The sequence below is a fragment of the Mytilus edulis genome, unplaced genomic scaffold, assembly GCF_963676685.1.
Source record: "Mytilus edulis unplaced genomic scaffold, xbMytEdul2.2 SCAFFOLD_1651, whole genome shotgun sequence".
Lineage (NCBI taxonomy): Eukaryota > Metazoa > Mollusca > Bivalvia > Mytilida > Mytilidae > Mytilus > Mytilus edulis.
In genome coordinates this window covers 1-20,684 of record NW_027267439.1, presented here as the reverse complement: position 1 = coordinate 20,684, position 20,684 = coordinate 1, and the positions used below count along the sequence as shown (strand labels likewise).

The following is a 20,684-nucleotide window of genomic DNA, read 5'->3' as shown; positions in this document are numbered from 1 at the left end:
TGGTTGGGCAGGGAACAGTTATCTTCTCTCTCTGTACATAGACTGTCTTATATATATATGCACTTCAAGTAATTTTTCTGTAGATGTTTTTCTTCATGATGGAATAGCTCCGAACATATGATCTTAGCTGGTCTTTCGGATATATTTTCTGTAGCTTTTCTTTTGCATGCTGTTCGTAGTATTTGACGCTCTAACTTTTGTGGGTCTGTCTCATGTGTATGTGCAAGACTTCCCCTCAGACAAAAATGATACTAAATATATATTAATCTTTAATTATGTACGATCAATATGTGTTCAGGTAAATTGGCGCAAATGAGTTCCGAAAACTGGCGCAATTGATACATTTGAAGAAAAAAAATTGGCGCAAATGATACCCCTGAAAAACAGTAATTGGCGCAAAAGGAGTGTTGCCTCATATTGAATATCTATACTTATCAGTCGCATTTTAATTTTGCAATATTAATGAAAATAAATACGGACATAACTTTCATAATTAATTTTAACGTTATTTTCAATAAACGATTTTTTTTTAAACCCTCGTTTTTACACCTATTTGAGGAACGTATTTATGATTATATTTCCATGTCCTTGGTCTATCCTAGACGTAAAATTTCATTAATTGTTCTCGTTCAAAATATTTTATTTTTTCATGTTCAATATCTGTTTTTTTTTTGTTTTTTTTTTTAAAGTTGCAATATTTAACCAAAAAAAATAACTAATTTAATCATATGCAAGAAAGACTTCCCTTTAATTTCAGTATAAAAAAATAAATAGCTTGCTTTTTACAACATGTACATCTTCACTAAACGTAAAATCAAAAATAAAATGCTATTAAAACTCTTTCTAAAGATTTAAATTTTTAATTATTCTCGTTCAGAATATAAAGTGCATTGTTTACATGAAATCTTATCTCATATCTAAACACAGCTGGTTACATCGTTTGACTAATTAAAATACTACGCATGTAGGTTAATATTAGCAGCTTGTAATCGTGTGCAAGAAAATATTATATCATAATAAATTTCAGATCATACGTAAAATATCTCTATAGCAACTTAAGATGCTAATGCATATTCAACAGATTAGTAAGCTATTGCGCATGCATTTGAAAGGTGGTCATAGCTATTGCGCATGTATTTGAAAGGTGGTCATAGAAAGACCAGAAGTGTTCCGACTAACATCCGGTGTTCCGAAAGACTACATCACTCGTCCAATATATACTGCGTAAACCCTCAGGGGGTTTACGCAACAACATGATAGGGATGTCCGCGTAGTGCAAGGGATAGCGCGCTGGACTTTTGAGCCAGAGGTCGGCGCTTCGAATCCCACCGAGGATGCTAAATATATATTCTTTTGTTCTTTCTGTCATCACTGTATGCTACTAACTACATTGTCCTTCTTCAAAATTGATCAAATTCACAAATTTTCGACCACAAAAGAAGTGAATGTGTTTCCACTCGAGAGCTTTTTTTCAAATACGCCTGAAAAACTATGCTGAAGTTATTTGTTTGTTTGTAAAATTTGTCGTCTAGACATGCATGCTAGATATTTTCAATGATGTGATAAAAAGATCAGCGGATATGGTTGGATCGTAAAACTAGACAATTCAGTATACAATATCAGTACCTTTTTGGATACCGTGAAGCAACAATTTAACTATAGATGGTAACATCTATTTAAATGTCATATATATCAAATACAAAGTGGAGAATGTATTCCAGATAGCGAACAGTTAACAATATTTTCACTCCTATATTCTAAGTCCCGTCAACAACAACAAACAAAAAAGTCACCATTCGTTATATAAACATTTGACTAACTAAAATCAATTTTAAGGGTTGCAAAATGCGTTTACGAATAAATGATATAGTTAGCAACATGATAGGTATGTCCTCGTAGCGCAGGGGATAGCGCGCCGGACTTCTAATCCGGAGGTCGTGGGTTCGAATCCCACCGAGGATGCAAAACAAAATATTTTTGTTCGTTCCGTCATCACTGTATACATACATCCACTTAGCTATATACATTCTCCTTCTTTAAAATTGATCAATGTGAATTTTGCAAACATAAGAGATGTGAATATTTTTCCACTCGAGATTTTTTTTCTTCAAAAACGCCTGAAAAACTAATGCTGCTTCTTTGTTTAGATTGTAAATTTTGTCGTCTAGATATTTTCAATGAAACGACAAAAAAAAAATCAGCGAATATGGTTGGATTGTCAAAGTACAGCATTATACAACATACATGTACAATCTCACTTGGGTACCTTTTAGATACCAAGCGATAACTTGTTACATGTCGTATATCAAATACAAAGTGGTGAATGTATTCTAGAGAACGAACGGTTAATAACACACACACAAAAATCATCACTATTTATCATTTATTATATAAACATTTCACTATAGCTTTAATCAAATTTAAGGGTTGTTTTAGAATAAATGATATAGTTGACAACATGATAGGGATGTCCGCGTAGTGCAAGGGATAGCGCGCTGGACTTTTGAGCCAGAGGTCGGCGCTTCGAATCCCACCGAGGATGCTAAATATATATTCTTTTGTTCTTTCTGTCATCACTGTATGCTACTAACTACATTGTCCTTCTTCAAAATTGATCAAATTCACAAATTTTCGACCACAAAAGAAGTGAATGTGTTTCCACTCGAGAGCTTTTTTTCAAATACGCCTGAAAAACTATGCTGAAGTTATTTGTTTGTTTGTAAAATTTGTCGTCTAGACATGCATGCTAGATATTTTCAATGATGTGATAAAAAGATCAGCGGATATGGTTGGATCGTAAAACTAGACAATTCAGTATACAATATCAGTACCTTTTTTGGATACCGTGAAGCAACAATTTAACTATAGATGGTAACATCTATTTAAATGTCATATATATCAAATACAAAGTGGAGAATGTATTCCAGATAGCGAACAGTAACAATATTTTCACTCCTATATTCTAAGTCCCGTCAACAACAACAAACAAAAAAGTCACCATTCGTTATATAAACATTTGACTAACTAAAATCAATTTTAAGGGTTGCAAAATGCGTTTACGAATAAATGATATAGTTAGCAACATGATAGGTATGTCCTCGTAGCGCAGGGGATAGCGCGCCGGACTTCTAATCCGGAGGTCGTGGGTTCGAATCCCACCGAGGATGCAAAACAAAATATTTTTGTTCGTTCCGTCATCACTGTATACATACATCCACTTAGCTATATACATTCTCCTTCTTTAAAATTGATCAATGTGAATTTTGCAAACATAAGAGATGTGAATATTTTTCCACTCGAGATTTTTTTTCTTCAAAAACGCCTGAAAAACTAATGCTGCTTCTTTGTTTAGATTGTAAATTTTGTCGTCTAGATATTTTCAATGAAACGACAAAAAAAAAATCAGCGAATATGGTTGGATTGTCAAAGTACAGCATTATACAACATACATGTACAATCTCACTTGGGTACCTTTTAGATACCAAGCGATAACTTGTTACATGTCGTATATCAAATACAAAGTGGTGAATGTATTCTAGAGAACGAACGGTTAATAACACACACACAAAAATCATCACTATTTATCATTTATTATATAAACATTTCACTATAGCTTTAATCAAATTTAAGGGTTGTTTTAGAATAAATGATATAGTTGACAACATGATAGGGATGTCCGCGTAGTGCAAGGGATAGCGCGCTGGACTTTTGAGCCAGAGGTCGGCGCTTCGAATCCCACCGAGGATGCTAAATATATATTCTTTTGTTCTTTCTGTCATCACTGTATGCTACTAACTACATTGTCCTTCTTCAAAATTGATCAAATTCACAAATTTTCGACCACAAAAGAAGTGAATGTGTTTCCACTCGAGAGCTTTTTTTCAAATACGCCTGAAAAACTATGCTGAAGTTATTTGTTTGTTTGTAAAATTTGTCGTCTAGACATGCATGCTAGATATTTTCAATGATGTGATAAAAAGATCAGCGGATATGGTTGGATCGTAAAACTAGACAATTCAGTATACAATATCAGTACCTTTTTTGGATACCGTGAAGCAACAATTTAACTATAGATGGTAACATCTATTTAAATGTCATATATATCAAATACAAAGTGGAGAATGTATTCCAGATAGCGAACAGTTAACAATATTTTCACTCCTATATTCTAAGTCCCGTCAACAACAACAAACAAAAAAGTCACCATTCGTTATATAAACATTTGACTAACTAAAATCAATTTTAAGGGTTGCAAAATGCGTTTACGAATAAATTGATATAGTTAGCAACATGATAGGTATGTCCTCGTAGCGCAGGGGATAGCGCGCCGGACTTCTAATCCGGAGGTCGTGGGTTCGAATCCCACCGAGGATGCAAAACAAAATATTTTTGTTCGTTCCGTCATCACTGTATACATACATCCACTTAGCTATATACATTCTCCTTCTTTAAAATTGATCAATGTGAATTTTGCAAACATAAGAGATGTGAATATTTTTCCACTCGAGATTTTTTTTCTTCAAAAACGCCTGAAAAACTAATGCTGCTTCTTTGTTTAGATTGTAAATTTTGTCGTCTAGATATTTTCAATGAAACGACAAAAAAAAATCAGCGAATATGGTTGGATTGTCAAAGTACAGCATTATACAACATACATGTACAATCTCACTTGGGTACCTTTTAGATACCAAGCGATAACTTGTTACATGTCGTATATCAAATACAAAGTGGTGAATGTATTCTAGAGAACGAACGGTTAATAACACACACACAAAAATCATCACTATTTATCATTTATTATATAAACATTTCACTATAGCTTTAATCAAATTTAAGGGTTGTTTTAGAATAAATGATATAGTTGACAACATGATAGGGATGTCCGCGTAGTGCAAGGGATAGCGCGCTGGACTTTTGAGCCAGAGGTCGGCGCTTCGAATCCCACCGAGGATGCTAAATATATATTCTTTTGTTCTTTCTGTCATCACTGTATGCTACTAACTACATTGTCCTTCTTCAAAATTGATCAAATTCACAAATTTTCGACCACAAAAGAAGTGAATGTGTTTCCACTCGAGAGCTTTTTTTCAAATACGCCTGAAAAACTATGCTGAAGTTATTTGTTTGTTTGTAAAATTTGTCGTCTAGACATGCATGCTAGATATTTTCAATGATGTGATAAAAAGATCAGCGGATATGGTTGGATCGTAAAACTAGACAATTCAGTATACAATATCAGTACCTTTTTTGGATACCGTGAAGCAACAATTTAACTATAGATGGTAACATCTATTTAAATGTCATATATATCAAATACAAAGTGGAGAATGTATTCCAGATAGCGAACAGTTAACAATATTTTCACTCCTATATTCTAAGTCCCGTCAACAACAACAAACAAAAAAGTCACCATTCGTTATATAAACATTTGACTAACTAAAATCAATTTTAAGGGTTGCAAAATGCGTTTACGAATAAATGATATAGTTAGCAACATGATAGGTATGTCCTCGTAGCGCAGGGGATAGCGCGCCGGACTTCTAATCCGGAGGTCGTGGGTTCGAATCCCACCGAGGATGCAAAACAAAATATTTTTGTTCGTTCCGTCATCACTGTATACATACATCCACTTAGCTATATACATTCTCCTTCTTTAAAATTGATCAATGTGAATTTTGCAAACATAAGAGATGTGAATATTTTTCCACTCGAGATTTTTTTTCTTCAAAAACGCCTGAAAAACTAATGCTGCTTCTTTGTTTAGATTGTAAATTTTGTCGTCTAGATATTTTCAATGAAACGACAAAAAAAAATCAGCGAATATGGTTGGATTGTCAAAGTACAGCATTATACAACATACATGTACAATCTCACTTGGGTACCTTTTAGATACCAAGCGATAACTTGTTACATGTCGTATATCAAATACAAAGTGGTGAATGTATTCTAGAGAACGAACGGTTAATAACACACACACAAAAATCATCACTATTTATCATTTATTATATAAACATTTCACTATAGCTTTAATCAAATTTAAGGGTTGTTTTAGAATAAATGATATAGTTGACAACATGATAGGGATGTCCGCGTAGTGCAAGGGATAGCGCGCTGGACTTTTGAGCCAGAGGTCGGCGCTTCGAATCCCACCGAGGATGCTAAATATATATTCTTTTGTTCTTTCTGTCATCACTGTATGCTACTAACTACATTGTCCTTCTTCAAAATTGATCAAATTCACAAATTTTCGACCACAAAAGAAGTGAATGTGTTTCCACTCGAGAGCTTTTTTTCAAATACGCCTGAAAAACTATGCTGAAGTTATTTGTTTGTTTGTAAAATTTGTCGTCTAGACATGCATGCTAGATATTTTCAATGATGTGATAAAAAGATCAGCGGATATGGTTGGATCGTAAAACTAGACAATTCAGTATACAATATCAGTACCTTTTTTGGATACCGTGAAGCAACAATTTAACTATAGATGGTAACATCTATTTAAATGTCATATATATCAAATACAAAGTGGAGAATGTATTCCAGATAGCGAACAGTTAACAATATTTTCACTCCTATATTCTAAGTCCCGTCAACAACAACAAACAAAAAAGTCACCATTCGTTATATAAACATTTGACTAACTAAAATCAATTTTAAGGGTTGCAAAATGCGTTTACGAATAAATGATATAGTTAGCAACATGATAGGTATGTCCTCGTAGCGCAGGGGATAGCGCGCCGGACTTCTAATCCGGAGGTCGTGGGTTCGAATCCCACCGAGGATGCAAAACAAAATATTTTTGTTCGTTCCGTCATCACTGTATACATACATCCACTTAGCTATATACATTCTCCTTCTTTAAAATTGATCAATGTGAATTTTGCAAACATAAGAGATGTGAATATTTTTCCACTCGAGATTTTTTTTCTTCAAAAACGCCTGAAAAACTAATGCTGCTTCTTTGTTTAGATTGTAAATTTTGTCGTCTAGATATTTTCAATGAAACGACAAAAAAAAAATCAGCGAATATGGTTGGATTGTCAAAGTACAGCATTATACAACATACATGTACAATCTCACTTGGGTACCTTTTAGATACCAAGCGATAACTTGTTACATGTCGTATATCAAATACAAAGTGGTGAATGTATTCTAGAGAACGAACGGTTAATAACACACACACAAAAATCATCACTATTTATCATTTATTATATAAACATTTCACTATAGCTTTAATCAAATTTAAGGGTTGTTTTAGAATAAATGATATAGTTGACAACATGATAGGGATGTCCGCGTAGTGCAAGGGATAGCGCGCTGGACTTTTGAGCCAGAGGTCGGCGCTTCGAATCCCACCGAGGATGCTAAATATATATTCTTTTGTTCTTTCTGTCATCACTGTATGCTACTAACTACATTGTCCTTCTTCAAAATTGATCAAATTCACAAATTTTCGACCACAAAAGAAGTGAATGTGTTTCCACTCGAGAGCTTTTTTTCAAATACGCCTGAAAAACTATGCTGAAGTTATTTGTTTGTTTGTAAAATTTGTCGTCTAGACATGCATGCTAGATATTTTCAATGATGTGATAAAAAGATCAGCGGATATGGTTGGATCGTAAAACTAGACAATTCAGTATACAATATCAGTACCTTTTTTGGATACCGTGAAGCAACAATTTAACTATAGATGGTAACATCTATTTAAATGTCATATATATCAAATACAAAGTGGAGAATGTATTCCAGATAGCGAACAGTTAACAATATTTTCACTCCTATATTCTAAGTCCCGTCAACAACAACAAACAAAAAAGTCACCATTCGTTATATAAACATTTGACTAACTAAAATCAATTTTAAGGGTTGCAAAATGCGTTTACGAATAAATGATATAGTTAGCAACATGATAGGTATGTCCTCGTAGCGCAGGGGATAGCGCGCCGGACTTCTAATCCGGAGGTCGTGGGTTCGAATCCCACCGAGGATGCAAAACAAAATATTTTTGTTCGTTCCGTCATCACTGTATACATACATCCACTTAGCTATATACATTCTCCTTCTTTAAAATTGATCAATGTGAATTTTGCAAACATAAGAGATGTGAATATTTTTCCACTCGAGATTTTTTTTCTTCAAAAACGCCTGAAAAACTAATGCTGCTTCTTTGTTTAGATTGTAAATTTTGTCGTCTAGATATTTTCAATGAAACGACAAAAAAAAAATCAGCGAATATGGTTGGATTGTCAAAGTACAGCATTATACAACATACATGTACAATCTCACTTGGGTACCTTTTAGATACCAAGCGATAACTTGTTACATGTCGTATATCAAATACAAAGTGGTGAATGTATTCTAGAGAACGAACGGTTAATAACACACACACAAAAATCATCACTATTTATCATTTATTATATAAACATTTCACTATAGCTTTAATCAAATTTAAGGGTTGTTTTAGAATAAATGATATAGTTGACAACATGATAGGGATGTCCGCGTAGTGCAAGGGATAGCGCGCTGGACTTTTGAGCCAGAGGTCGGCGCTTCGAATCCCACCGAGGATGCTAAATATATATTCTTTTGTTCTTTCTGTCATCACTGTATGCTACTAACTACATTGTCCTTCTTCAAAATTGATCAAATTCACAAATTTTCGACCACAAAAGAAGTGAATGTGTTTCCACTCGAGAGCTTTTTTTCAAATACGCCTGAAAAACTATGCTGAAGTTATTTGTTTGTTTGTAAAATTTGTCGTCTAGACATGCATGCTAGATATTTTCAATGATGTGATAAAAAGATCAGCGGATATGGTTGGATCGTAAAACTAGACAATTCAGTATACAATATCAGTACCTTTTTTGGATACCGTGAAGCAACAATTTAACTATAGATGGTAACATCTATTTAAATGTCATATATATCAAATACAAAGTGGAGAATGTATTCCAGATAGCGAACAGTTAACAATATTTTCACTCCTATATTCTAAGTCCCGTCAACAACAACAAACAAAAAAGTCACCATTCGTTATATAAACATTTGACTAACTAAAATCAATTTTAAGGGTTGCAAAATGCGTTTACGAATAAATGATATAGTTAGCAACATGATAGGTATGTCCTCGTAGCGCAGGGGATAGCGCGCCGGACTTCTAATCCGGAGGTCGTGGGTTCGAATCCCACCGAGGATGCAAAACAAAATATTTTTGTTCGTTCCGTCATCACTGTATACATACATTTACTTAGCTATATACATTCTCCTTCTTTAAAATTGATCAATGTGAATTTTGCAAACATAAGAGATGTGAATATTTTTCCACTCGAGATTTTTTTTCTTCAAAAACGCCTGAAAAACTAATGCTGCTTCTTTGTTTAGATTGTAAATTTTGTCGTCTAGATATTTTCAATGAAACGACAAAAAAAAAATCAGCGAATATGGTTGGATTGTCAAAGTACAGCATTATACAACATACATGTACAATCTCACTTGGGTACCTTTTAGATACCAAGCGATAACTTGTTACATGTCGTATATCAAATACAAAGTGGTGAATGTATTCTAGAGAACGAACGGTTAATAACACACACACAAAAATCATCACTATTTATCATTTATTATATAAACATTTCACTATAGCTTTAATCAAATTTAAGGGTTGTTTTAGAATAAATGATATAGTTGACAACATGATAGGGATGTCCGCGTAGTGCAAGGGATAGCGCGCTGGACTTTTGAGCCAGAGGTCGGCGCTTCGAATCCCACCGAGGATGCTAAATATATATTCTTTTGTTCTTTCTGTCATCACTGTATGCTACTAACTACATTGTCCTTCTTCAAAATTGATCAAATTCACAAATTTTCGACCACAAAAGAAGTGAATGTGTTTCCACTCGAGAGCTTTTTTTCAAATACGCCTGAAAAACTATGCTGAAGTTATTTGTTTGTTTGTAAAATTTGTCGTCTAGACATGCATGCTAGATATTTTCAATGATGTGATAAAAAGATCAGCGGATATGGTTGGATCGTAAAACTAGACAATTCAGTATACAATATCAGTACCTTTTTTGGATACCGTGAAGCAACAATTTAACTATAGATGGTAACATCTATTTAAATGTCATATATATCAAATACAAAGTGGAGAATGTATTCCAGATAGCGAACAGTTAACAATATTTTCACTCCTATATTCTAAGTCCCGTCAACAACAACAAACAAAAAAGTCACCATTCGTTATATAAACATTTGACTAACTAAAATCAATTTTAAGGGTTGCAAAATGCGTTTACGAATAAATGATATAGTTAGCAACATGATAGGTATGTCCTCGTAGCGCAGGGGATAGCGCGCCGGACTTCTAATCCGGAGGTCGTGGGTTCGAATCCCACCGAGGATGCAAAACAAAATATTTTTGTTCGTTCCGTCATCACTGTATACATACATCCACTTAGCTATATACATTCTCCTTCTTTAAAATTGATCAATGTGAATTTTGCAAACATAAGAGATGTGAATATTTTTCCACTCGAGATTTTTTTTCTTCAAAAACGCCTGAAAAACTAATGCTGCTTCTTTGTTTAGATTGTAAATTTTGTCGTCTAGATATTTTCAATGAAACGACAAAAAAAAAATCAGCGAATATGGTTGGATTGTCAAAGTACAGCATTATACAACATACATGTACAATCTCACTTGGGTACCTTTTAGATACCAAGCGATAACTTGTTACATGTCGTATATCAAATACAAAGTGGTGAATGTATTCTAGAGAACGAACGGTTAATAACACACACACAAAAATCATCACTATTTATCATTTATTATATAAACATTTCACTATAGCTTTAATCAAATTTAAGGGTTGTTTTAGAATAAATGATATAGTTGACAACATGATAGGGATGTCCGCGTAGTGCAAGGGATAGCGCGCTGGACTTTTGAGCCAGAGGTCGGCGCTTCGAATCCCACCGAGGATGCTAAATATATATTCTTTTGTTCTTTCTGTCATCACTGTATGCTACTAACTACATTGTCCTTCTTCAAAATTGATCAAATTCACAAATTTTCGACCACAAAAGAAGTGAATGTGTTTCCACTCGAGAGCTTTTTTTCAAATACGCCTGAAAAACTATGCTGAAGTTATTTGTTTGTTTGTAAAATTTGTCGTCTAGACATGCATGCTAGATATTTTCAATGATGTGATAAAAAGATCAGCGGATATGGTTGGATCGTAAAACTAGACAATTCAGTATACAATATCAGTACCTTTTTTGGATACCGTGAAGCAACAATTTAAACTATAGATGGTAACATCTATTTAAATGTCATATATATCAAATACAAAGTGGAGAATGTATTCCAGATAGCGAACAGTTAACAATATTTTCACTCCTATATTCTAAGTCCCGTCAACAACAACAAACAAAAAAGTCACCATTCGTTATATAAACATTTGACTAACTAAAATCAATTTTAAGGGTTGCAAAATGCGTTTACGAATAAATGATATAGTTAGCAACATGATAGGTATGTCCTCGTAGCGCAGGGGATAGCGCGCCGGACTTCTAATCCGGAGGTCGTGGGTTCGAATCCCACCGAGGATGCAAAACAAAATATTTTTGTTCGTTCCGTCATCACTGTATACATACATCCACTTAGCTATATACATTCTCCTTCTTTAAAATTGATCAATGTGAATTTTGCAAACATAAGAGATGTGAATATTTTTCCACTCGAGATTTTTTTTCTTCAAAAACGCCTGAAAAACTAATGCTGCTTCTTTGTTTAGATTGTAAATTTTGTCGTCTAGATATTTTCAATGAAACGACAAAAAAAAAATCAGCGAATATGGTTGGATTGTCAAAGTACAGCATTATACAACATACATGTACAATCTCACTTGGGTACCTTTTAGATACCAAGCGATAACTTGTTACATGTCGTATATCAAATACAAAGTGGTGAATGTATTCTAGAGAACGAACGGTTAATAACACACACACAAAAATCATCACTATTTATCATTTATTATATAAACATTTCACTATAGCTTTAATCAAATTTAAGGGTTGTTTTAGAATAAATGATATAGTTGACAACATGATAGGGGATGTCCGCGTAGTGCAAGGGATAGCGCGCTGGACTTTTGAGCCAGAGGTCGGCGCTTCGAATCCCACCGAGGATGCTAAATATATATTCTTTTGTTCTTTCTGTCATCACTGTATGCTACTAACTACATTGTCCTTCTTCAAAATTGATCAAATTCACAAATTTTCGACCACAAAAGAAGTGAATGTGTTTCCACTCGAGAGCTTTTTTTCAAATACGCCTGAAAAACTATGCTGAAGTTATTTGTTTGTTTGTAAAATTTGTCGTCTAGACATGCATGCTAGATATTTTCAATGATGTGATAAAAGATCAGCGGATATGGTTGGATCGTAAAACTAGACAATTCAGTATACAATATCAGTACCTTTTTTGGATACCGTGAAGCAACAATTTAACTATAGATGGTAACATCTATTTAAATGTCATATATATCAAATACAAAGTGGAGAATGTATTCCAGATAGCGAACAGTTAACAATATTTTCACTCCTATATTCTAAGTCCCGTCAACAACAACAAACAAAAAAGTCACCATTCGTTATATAAACATTTGACTAACTAAAATCAATTTTAAGGGTTGCAAAATGCGTTTACGAATAAATGATATAGTTAGCAACATGATAGGTATGTCCTCGTAGCGCAGGGGATAGCGCGCCGGACTTCTAATCCGGAGGTCGTGGGTTCGAATCCCACCGAGGATGCAAAAACAAAATATTTTTGTTCGTTCCGTCATCACTGTATACATACATCCACTTAGCTATATACATTCTCCTTCTTTAAAATTGATCAATGTGAATTTTGCAAACATAAGAGATGTGAATATTTTTCCACTCGAGATTTTTTTTCTTCAAAAACGCCTGAAAAACTAATGCTGCTTCTTTGTTTAGATTGTAAATTTTGTCGTCTAGATATTTTCAATGAAACGACAAAAAAAAAATCAGCGAATATGGTTGGATTGTCAAAGTACAGCATTATACAACATACATGTACAATCTCACTTGGGTACCTTTTAGATACCAAGCGATAACTTGTTACATGTCGTATATCAAATACAAAGTGGTGAATGTATTCTAGAGAACGAACGGTTAATAACACACACACAAAAATCATCACTATTTATCATTTATTATATAAACATTTCACTATAGCTTTAATCAAATTTAAGGGTTGTTTTAGAATAAATGATATAGTTGACAACATGATAGGGATGTCCGCGTAGTGCAAGGGATAGCGCGCTGGACTTTTGAGCCAGAGGTCGGCGCTTCGAATCCCACCGAGGATGCTAAATATATATTCTTTTGTTCTTTCTGTCATCACTGTATGCTACTAACTACATTGTCCTTCTTCAAAATTGATCAAATTCACAAATTTTCGACCACAAAAGAAGTGAATGTGTTTCCACTCGAGAGCTTTTTTTCAAATACGCCTGAAAAACTATGCTGAAGTTATTTGTTTGTTTGTAAAATTTGTCGTCTAGACATGCATGCTAGATATTTTCAATGATGTGATAAAAAGATCAGCGGATATGGTTGGATCGTAAAACTAGACAATTCAGTATACAATATCAGTACCTTTTTTGGATACCGTGAAGCAACAATTTAACTATAGATGGTAACATCTATTTAAATGTCATATATATCAAATACAAAGTGGAGAATGTATTCCAGATAGCGAACAGTTAACAATATTTTCACTCCTATATTCTAAGTCCCGTCAACAACAACAAACAAAAAAGTCACCATTCGTTATATAAACATTTGACTAACTAAAATCAATTTTAAGGGTTGCAAAATGCGTTTACGAATAAATGATATAGTTAGCAACATGATAGGTATGTCCTCGTAGCGCAGGGGATAGCGCGCCGGACTTCTAATCCGGAGGTCGTGGGTTCGAATCCCACCGAGGATGCAAAACAAAATATTTTTGTTCGTTCCGTCATCACTGTATACATACATCCACTTAGCTATATACATTCTCCTTCTTTAAAATTGATCAATGTGAATTTTGCAAACATAAGAGATGTGAATATTTTTCCACTCGAGATTTTTTTTCTTCAAAAACGCCTGAAAAACTAATGCTGCTTCTTTGTTTAGATTGTAAATTTTGTCGTCTAGATATTTTCAATGAAACGACAAAAAAAAAAATCAGCGAATATGGTTGGATTGTCAAAGTACAGCATTATACAACATACATGTACAATCTCACTTGGGTACCTTTTAGATACCAAGCGATAACTTGTTACATGTCGTATATCAAATACAAAGTGGTGAATGTATTCTAGAGAACGAACGGTTAATAACACACACACAAAAATCATCACTATTTATCATTTATTATATAAACATTTCACTATAGCTTTAATCAAATTTAAGGGTTGTTTTAGAATAAATGATATAGTTGACAACATGATAGGGATGTCCGCGTAGTGCAAGGGATAGCGCGCTGGACTTTTGAGCCAGAGGTCGGCGCTTCGAATCCCACCGAGGATGCTAAATATATATTCTTTTGTTCTTTCTGTCATCACTGTATGCTACTAACTACATTGTCCTTCTTCAAAATTGATCAAATTCACAAATTTTCGACCACAAAAGAAGTGAATGTGTTTCCACTCGAGAGCTTTTTTTCAAATACGCCTGAAAAACTATGCTGAAGTTATTTGTTTGTTTGTAAAATTTGTCGTCTAGACATGCATGCTAGATATTTTCAATGATGTGATAAAAAGATCAGCGGATATGGTTGGATCGTAAAACTAGACAATTCAGTATACAATATCAGTACCTTTTTTGGATACCGTGAAGCAACAATTTAACTATAGATGGTAACATCTATTTAAATGTCATATATATCAAATACAAAGTGGAGAATGTATTCCAGATAGCGAACAGTTAACAATATTTTCACTCCTATATTCTAAGTCCCGTCAACAACAACAAACAAAAAAGTCACCATTCGTTATATAAACATTTGACTAACTAAAATCAATTTTAAGGGTTGCAAAATGCGTTTACGAATAAATGATATAGTTAGCAACATGATAGGTATGTCCTCGTAGCGCAGGGGATAGCGCGCCGGACTTCTAATCCGGAGGTCGTGGGTTCGAATCCCACCGAGGATGCAAAACAAAATATTTTTGTTCGTTCCGTCATCACTGTATACATACATCCACTTAGCTATATACATTCTCCTTCTTTAAAATTGATCAATGTGAATTTTGCAAACATAAGAGATGTGAATATTTTTCCACTCGAGATTTTTTTTCTTCAAAAACGCCTGAAAAACTAATGCTGCTTCTTTGTTTAGATTGTAAATTTTGTCGTCTAGATATTTTCAATGAAACGACAAAAAAAAAAATCAGCGAATATGGTTGGATTGTCAAAGTACAGCATTATACAACATACATGTACAATCTCACTTGGGTACCTTTTAGATACCAAGCGATAACTTGTTACATGTCGTATATCAAATACAAAGTGGTGAATGTATTCTAGAGAACGAACGGTTAATAACACACACACAAAAATCATCACTATTTATCATTTATTATATAAACATTTCACTATAGCTTTAATCAAATTTAAGGGTTGTTTTAGAATAAATGATATAGTTGACAACATGATAGGGATGTCCGCGTAGTGCAAGGGATAGCGCGCTGGACTTTTGAGCCAGAGGTCGGCGCTTCGAATCCCACCGAGGATGCTAAATATATATTCTTTTGTTCTTTCTGTCATCACTGTATGCTACTAACTACATTGTCCTTCTTCAAAATTGATCAAATTCACAAATTTTCGACCACAAAAGAAGTGAATGTGTTTCCACTCGAGAGCTTTTTTTCAAATACGCCTGAAAAACTATGCTGAAGTTATTTGTTTGTTTGTAAAATTTGTCGTCTAGACATGCATGCTAGATATTTTCAATGATGTGATAAAAAGATCAGCGGATATGGTTGGATCGTAAAACTAGACAATTCAGTATACAATATCAGTACCTTTTTTGGATACCGTGAAGCAACAATTTAACTATAGATGGTAACATCTATTTAAATGTCATATATATCAAATACAAAGTGGAGAATGTATTCCAGATAGCGAACAGTTAACAATATTTTCACTCCTATATTCTAAGTCCCGTCAACAACAACAAACAAAAAAGTCACCATTCGTTATATAAACATTTGACTAACTAAAATCAATTTTAAGGGTTGCAAAATGCGTTTACGAATAAATGATATAGTTAGCAACATGATAGGTATGTCCTCGTAGCGCAGGGGATAGCGCGCCGGACTTCTAATCCGGAGGTCGTGGGTTCGAATCCCACCGAGGATGCAAAACAAAATATTTTTGTTCGTTCCGTCATCACTGTATACATACATCCACTTAGCTATATACATTCTCCTTCTTTAAAATTGATCAATGTGAATTTTGCAAACATAAGAGATGTGAATATTTTTCCACTCGAGATTTTTTTTCTTCAAAAACGCCTGAAAAACTAATGCTGCTTCTTTGTTTAGATTGTAAATTTTGTCGTCTAGATATTTTCAATGACACGACAAAAAAAAATCAGCGAATATGGTTGGATTGTCAAAGTACAGCATTATACAACATACATGTACAATCTCACTTGGGTACCTTTTAGATACGCAAGCGATAACTTGTTACATGTCGTATATCAAATACAAAGTGGTGAATGTATTCTAGAGAACGAACGGTTAATAACACACACACAAAAATCATCACTATTTATCATTTATTATATAAACATTTCACTATAGCTTTAATCAAATTTAAGGGTTGTTTTAGAATAAATGATATAGTTGACAACATGATAGGGATGTCCGCGTAGTGCAAGGGATAGCGCGCTGGACTTTTGAGCCAGAGGTCGGCGCTTCGAATCCCACCGAGGATGCTAAATATATATTCTTTTGTTCTTTCTGTCATCACTGTATGCTACTAACTACATTGTCCTTCTTCAAAATTGATCAAATTCACAAATTTTCGACCACAAAAGAAGTGAATGTGTTTCCACTCGAGAGCTTTTTTTCAAATACGCCTGAAAAACTATGCTGAAGTTATTTGTTTGTTTGTAAAATTTGTCGTCTAGACATGCATGCTAGATATTTTCAATGATGTGATAAAAAGATCAGCGGATATGGTTGGATCGTAAAACTAGACAATTCAGTATACAATATCAGTACCTTTTTTGGATACCGTGAAGCAACAATTTAACTATAGATGGTAACATCTATTTAAATGTCATATATATCAAATACAAAGTGGAGAATGTATTCCAGATAGCGAACAGTTAACAATATTTTCACTCCTATATTCTAAGTCCCGTCAACAACAACAAACAAAAAAGTCACCATTCGTTATATAAACATTTGACTAACTAAAATCAATTTTAAGGGTTGCAAAATGCGTTTACGAATAAATGATATAGTTAGCAACATGATAGGTATGTCCTCGTAGCGCAGGGGATAGCGCGCCGGACTTCTAATCCGGAGGTCGTGGGTTCGAATCCCACCGAGGATGCAAAACAAAATATTTTTGTTCGTTCCGTCATCACTGTATACATACATCCACTTAGCTATATACATTCTCCTTCTTTAAAATTGATCAATGTGAATTTTGCAAACATAAGAGATGTGAATATTTTTCCACTCGAGATTTTTTTTCTTCAAAAACGCCTGAAAAACTAATGCTGCTTCTTTGTTTAGATTGTAAATTTTGTCGTCTAGATATTTTCAATGACACGACAAAAAAAAAAATCAGCGAATATGGTTGGATTGTCAAAGTACAGCATTATACAACATACATGTACAATCTCACTTGGGTACCTTTTAGATACCAAGCGATAACTTGTTACATGTCGTATATCAAATACAAAGTGGTGAATGTATTCTAGAGAACGAACGGTTAATAACACACACACAAAAATCATCACTATTTATCATTTATTATATAAACATTTCACTATAGCTTTAATCAAATTTAAGGGTTGTTTTAGAATAAATGATATAGTTGACAACATGATAGGGATGTCCGCGTAGTGCAAGGGATAGCGCGCTGGACTTTTGAGCCAGAGGTCCGGCGCTTCGAATCCCACCGAGGATGCTAAATATATATTCTTTTGTTCTTTCTGTCATCACTGTATGCTACTAACTACATTGTCCTTCTTCAAATTGATCAAATTCACAAATTTTCGACCACAAAAGAAGTGAATGTGTTTCCACTCGAGAGCTTTTTTTCAAATACGCCTGAAAAACTATGCTGAAGTTATTTGTTTGTTTGTAAAATTGTCGTCTAGACATGCATGCTAGATATTTTCAATGATGTGATAAAAAGATCAGCGGATATGGTTGGATCGTAAAACTAGACAATTCAGTATACAATATCAGTACCTTTTTTGGATACCGTGAAGCAACAATTTAACTATAGATGGTAACATCTATTTAAATGTCATATATATCAAATACAAAGTGGAGAATGTATTCCAGATAGCGAACAGTTAACAATATTTTCACTCCTATATTCTAAGTCCCGTCAACAACAACAACAAAAAAGTCACCATTCGTTATATAAACATTTGACTAACTAAAATCAATTTTAAGGGTTGCAAAATGCGTTTACGAATAAATGATATAGTTAGCAACATGATAGGTATGTCCTCGTAGCGCAGGGGATAGCGCGCCGGACTTCTAATCCGGAGGTCGTGGGTTCGAATCCCACCGAGGATGCAAAACAAAATATTTTTGTTCGTTCCGTCATCACTGTATACATACATCCACTTAGCTATATACATTCTCCTTCTTTAAAATTGATCAATGTGAATTTTGCAAACATAAGAGATGTGAATATTTTTCCACTCGAGATTTTTTTTCTTCAAAAACGCCTGAAAAACTAATGCTGCTTCTTTGTTTAGATTGTAAATTTTGTCGTCTAGATATTTTCAATGAAACGACAAAAAAAAAATCAGCGAATATGGTTGGATTGTCAAAGTACAGCATTATACAACATACATGTACAATCTCACTTGGGTACCTTTTAGATACCAAGCGATAACTTGTTACATGTCGTATATCAAATACAAAGTGGTGAATGTATTCTAGAGAACGAACGGTTAATAACACACACACAAAAATCATCACTATTTATCATTTATTATATAAACATTTCACTATAGCTTTAATCAAATTTAAGGGTTGTTTTAGAATAAATGATATAGTTGACAACATGATAGGGATGTCCGCGTAGTGCAAGGGATAGCGCGCTGGACTTTTGAGCCAGAGGTCGGCGCTTCGAATCCCACCGAGGATGCTAAATATATATTCTTTTGTTCTTTCTGTCATCACTGTATGCTACTAACTACATTGTCCTTCTTCAAAATTGATCAAATTCACAAATTTTCGACCACAAAAGAAGTGAATGTGTTTCCACTCGAGAGCTTTTTTTCAAATACGCCTGAAAAACTATGCTGAAGTTATTTGTTTGTTTGTAAAATTTGTCGTCTAGACATGCATGCTAGATATTTTCAATGATGTGATAAAAAGATCAGCGGATATGGTTGGATCGTAAAACTAGACAATTCAGTATACAATATCAGTACCTTTTTTGGATACCGTGAAGCAACAATTTAACTATAGATGGTAACATCTATTTAAATGTCATATATATCAAATACAAAGTGGAGAATGTATTCCAGATAGCGAACAGTTAACAATATTTTCACTCCTATATTCTAAGTCCCGTCAACAACAACAAACAAAAAAGTCACCATTCGTTATATAAACATTTGACTAACTAAAATCAATTTTAAGGGTTGCAAAATGCGTTTACGAATAAATGATATAGTTAGCAACATGATAGGTATGTCCTCGTAGCGCAGGGGATAGCGCGCCGGACTTCTAATCCGGAGGTCGTGGGTTCGAATCCCACCGAGGATGCAAAACAAAATATTTTTGTTCGTTCCGTCATCACTGTATACATACATCCACTTAGCTATATACATTCTCCTTCTTTAAAATTGATCAATGTGAATTTTGCAAACATAAGAGATGTGAATATTTTTCCACTCGAGATTTTTTTTCTTCAAAAACGCCTGAAAAACTAATGCTGCTTCTTTGTTTAGATTGTAAATTTTGTCGTCTAGATATTTTCAATGAAACGACAAAAAAAAAATCAGCGAATATGGTTGGATTGTCAAAGTACAGCATTATACAACATACATGTACAATCTCACTTGGGTACCTTTTAGATACCAAGCGATAACTTGTTACATGTCGTATATCAAATACAAAGTGGTGAATGTATTCTAGAGAACGAACGGTTAATAACACACACACAAAAATCATCACTATTTATCATTTATTATATAAACATTTCACTATAGCTTTAATCAAATTTAAGGGTTGTTTTAGAATAAATGATATAGTTGACAACATGATAGGGATGTCCGCGTAGTGCAAGGGATAGCGCGCCTGGACTTTTGAGCCAGAGGTCGGCGCTTCGAATCCCACCGAGGATGCTAAATATATATTCTTTTGTTCTTTCTGTCATCACTGTATGCTACTAACT

At 34.0% G+C, this 20,684-nt stretch overlaps 16 non-coding genes across 16 annotated transcripts; all 16 read left to right on the top strand.

Moving 5' to 3' along the window:
• Positions 1-1,889: 1,889 nt before the first annotated feature.
• Positions 1,890-1,962, top strand: Trnar-ucu (transfer RNA arginine (anticodon UCU)). Its single transcript has one exon. It is a non-coding gene; the product is annotated as a tRNA-Arg (tRNA).
• A 1,132-nt stretch (positions 1,963-3,094) lies between these two features.
• Trnar-ucu (transfer RNA arginine (anticodon UCU)) lies at positions 3,095-3,167 on the top strand. The gene has a single exon. It is a non-coding gene; the product is annotated as a tRNA-Arg (tRNA).
• Positions 3,168-4,301: 1,134 nt separating this feature from the next.
• On the top strand, positions 4,302-4,374 carry Trnar-ucu (transfer RNA arginine (anticodon UCU)). The gene has a single exon. It is a non-coding gene; the product is annotated as a tRNA-Arg (tRNA).
• A 1,132-nt stretch (positions 4,375-5,506) lies between these two features.
• Trnar-ucu (transfer RNA arginine (anticodon UCU)) lies at positions 5,507-5,579 on the top strand. Its single transcript has one exon. It is a non-coding gene; the product is annotated as a tRNA-Arg (tRNA).
• Positions 5,580-6,711: 1,132 nt separating this feature from the next.
• On the top strand, positions 6,712-6,784 carry Trnar-ucu (transfer RNA arginine (anticodon UCU)). The gene has a single exon. It is a non-coding gene; the product is annotated as a tRNA-Arg (tRNA).
• Positions 6,785-7,917: 1,133 nt separating this feature from the next.
• Positions 7,918-7,990, top strand: Trnar-ucu (transfer RNA arginine (anticodon UCU)). The gene has a single exon. It is a non-coding gene; the product is annotated as a tRNA-Arg (tRNA).
• Positions 7,991-9,123: 1,133 nt separating this feature from the next.
• Positions 9,124-9,196, top strand: Trnar-ucu (transfer RNA arginine (anticodon UCU)). Its single transcript has one exon. It is a non-coding gene; the product is annotated as a tRNA-Arg (tRNA).
• A 1,133-nt stretch (positions 9,197-10,329) lies between these two features.
• Trnar-ucu (transfer RNA arginine (anticodon UCU)) lies at positions 10,330-10,402 on the top strand. The gene has a single exon. It is a non-coding gene; the product is annotated as a tRNA-Arg (tRNA).
• Positions 10,403-11,536: 1,134 nt separating this feature from the next.
• On the top strand, positions 11,537-11,609 carry Trnar-ucu (transfer RNA arginine (anticodon UCU)). Its single transcript has one exon. It is a non-coding gene; the product is annotated as a tRNA-Arg (tRNA).
• Positions 11,610-12,742: 1,133 nt separating this feature from the next.
• Trnar-ucu (transfer RNA arginine (anticodon UCU)) lies at positions 12,743-12,815 on the top strand. The gene has a single exon. It is a non-coding gene; the product is annotated as a tRNA-Arg (tRNA).
• Positions 12,816-13,949: 1,134 nt separating this feature from the next.
• Positions 13,950-14,022, top strand: Trnar-ucu (transfer RNA arginine (anticodon UCU)). Its single transcript has one exon. It is a non-coding gene; the product is annotated as a tRNA-Arg (tRNA).
• Positions 14,023-15,156: 1,134 nt separating this feature from the next.
• On the top strand, positions 15,157-15,229 carry Trnar-ucu (transfer RNA arginine (anticodon UCU)). The gene has a single exon. It is a non-coding gene; the product is annotated as a tRNA-Arg (tRNA).
• A 1,134-nt stretch (positions 15,230-16,363) lies between these two features.
• Positions 16,364-16,436, top strand: Trnar-ucu (transfer RNA arginine (anticodon UCU)). Its single transcript has one exon. It is a non-coding gene; the product is annotated as a tRNA-Arg (tRNA).
• Positions 16,437-17,569: 1,133 nt separating this feature from the next.
• Trnar-ucu (transfer RNA arginine (anticodon UCU)) lies at positions 17,570-17,642 on the top strand. Its single transcript has one exon. It is a non-coding gene; the product is annotated as a tRNA-Arg (tRNA).
• Positions 17,643-18,774: 1,132 nt separating this feature from the next.
• Positions 18,775-18,847, top strand: Trnar-ucu (transfer RNA arginine (anticodon UCU)). The gene has a single exon. It is a non-coding gene; the product is annotated as a tRNA-Arg (tRNA).
• Positions 18,848-19,980: 1,133 nt separating this feature from the next.
• Positions 19,981-20,053, top strand: Trnar-ucu (transfer RNA arginine (anticodon UCU)). Its single transcript has one exon. It is a non-coding gene; the product is annotated as a tRNA-Arg (tRNA).
• The last annotated feature ends 631 nt before the right edge of the window (positions 20,054-20,684 follow it).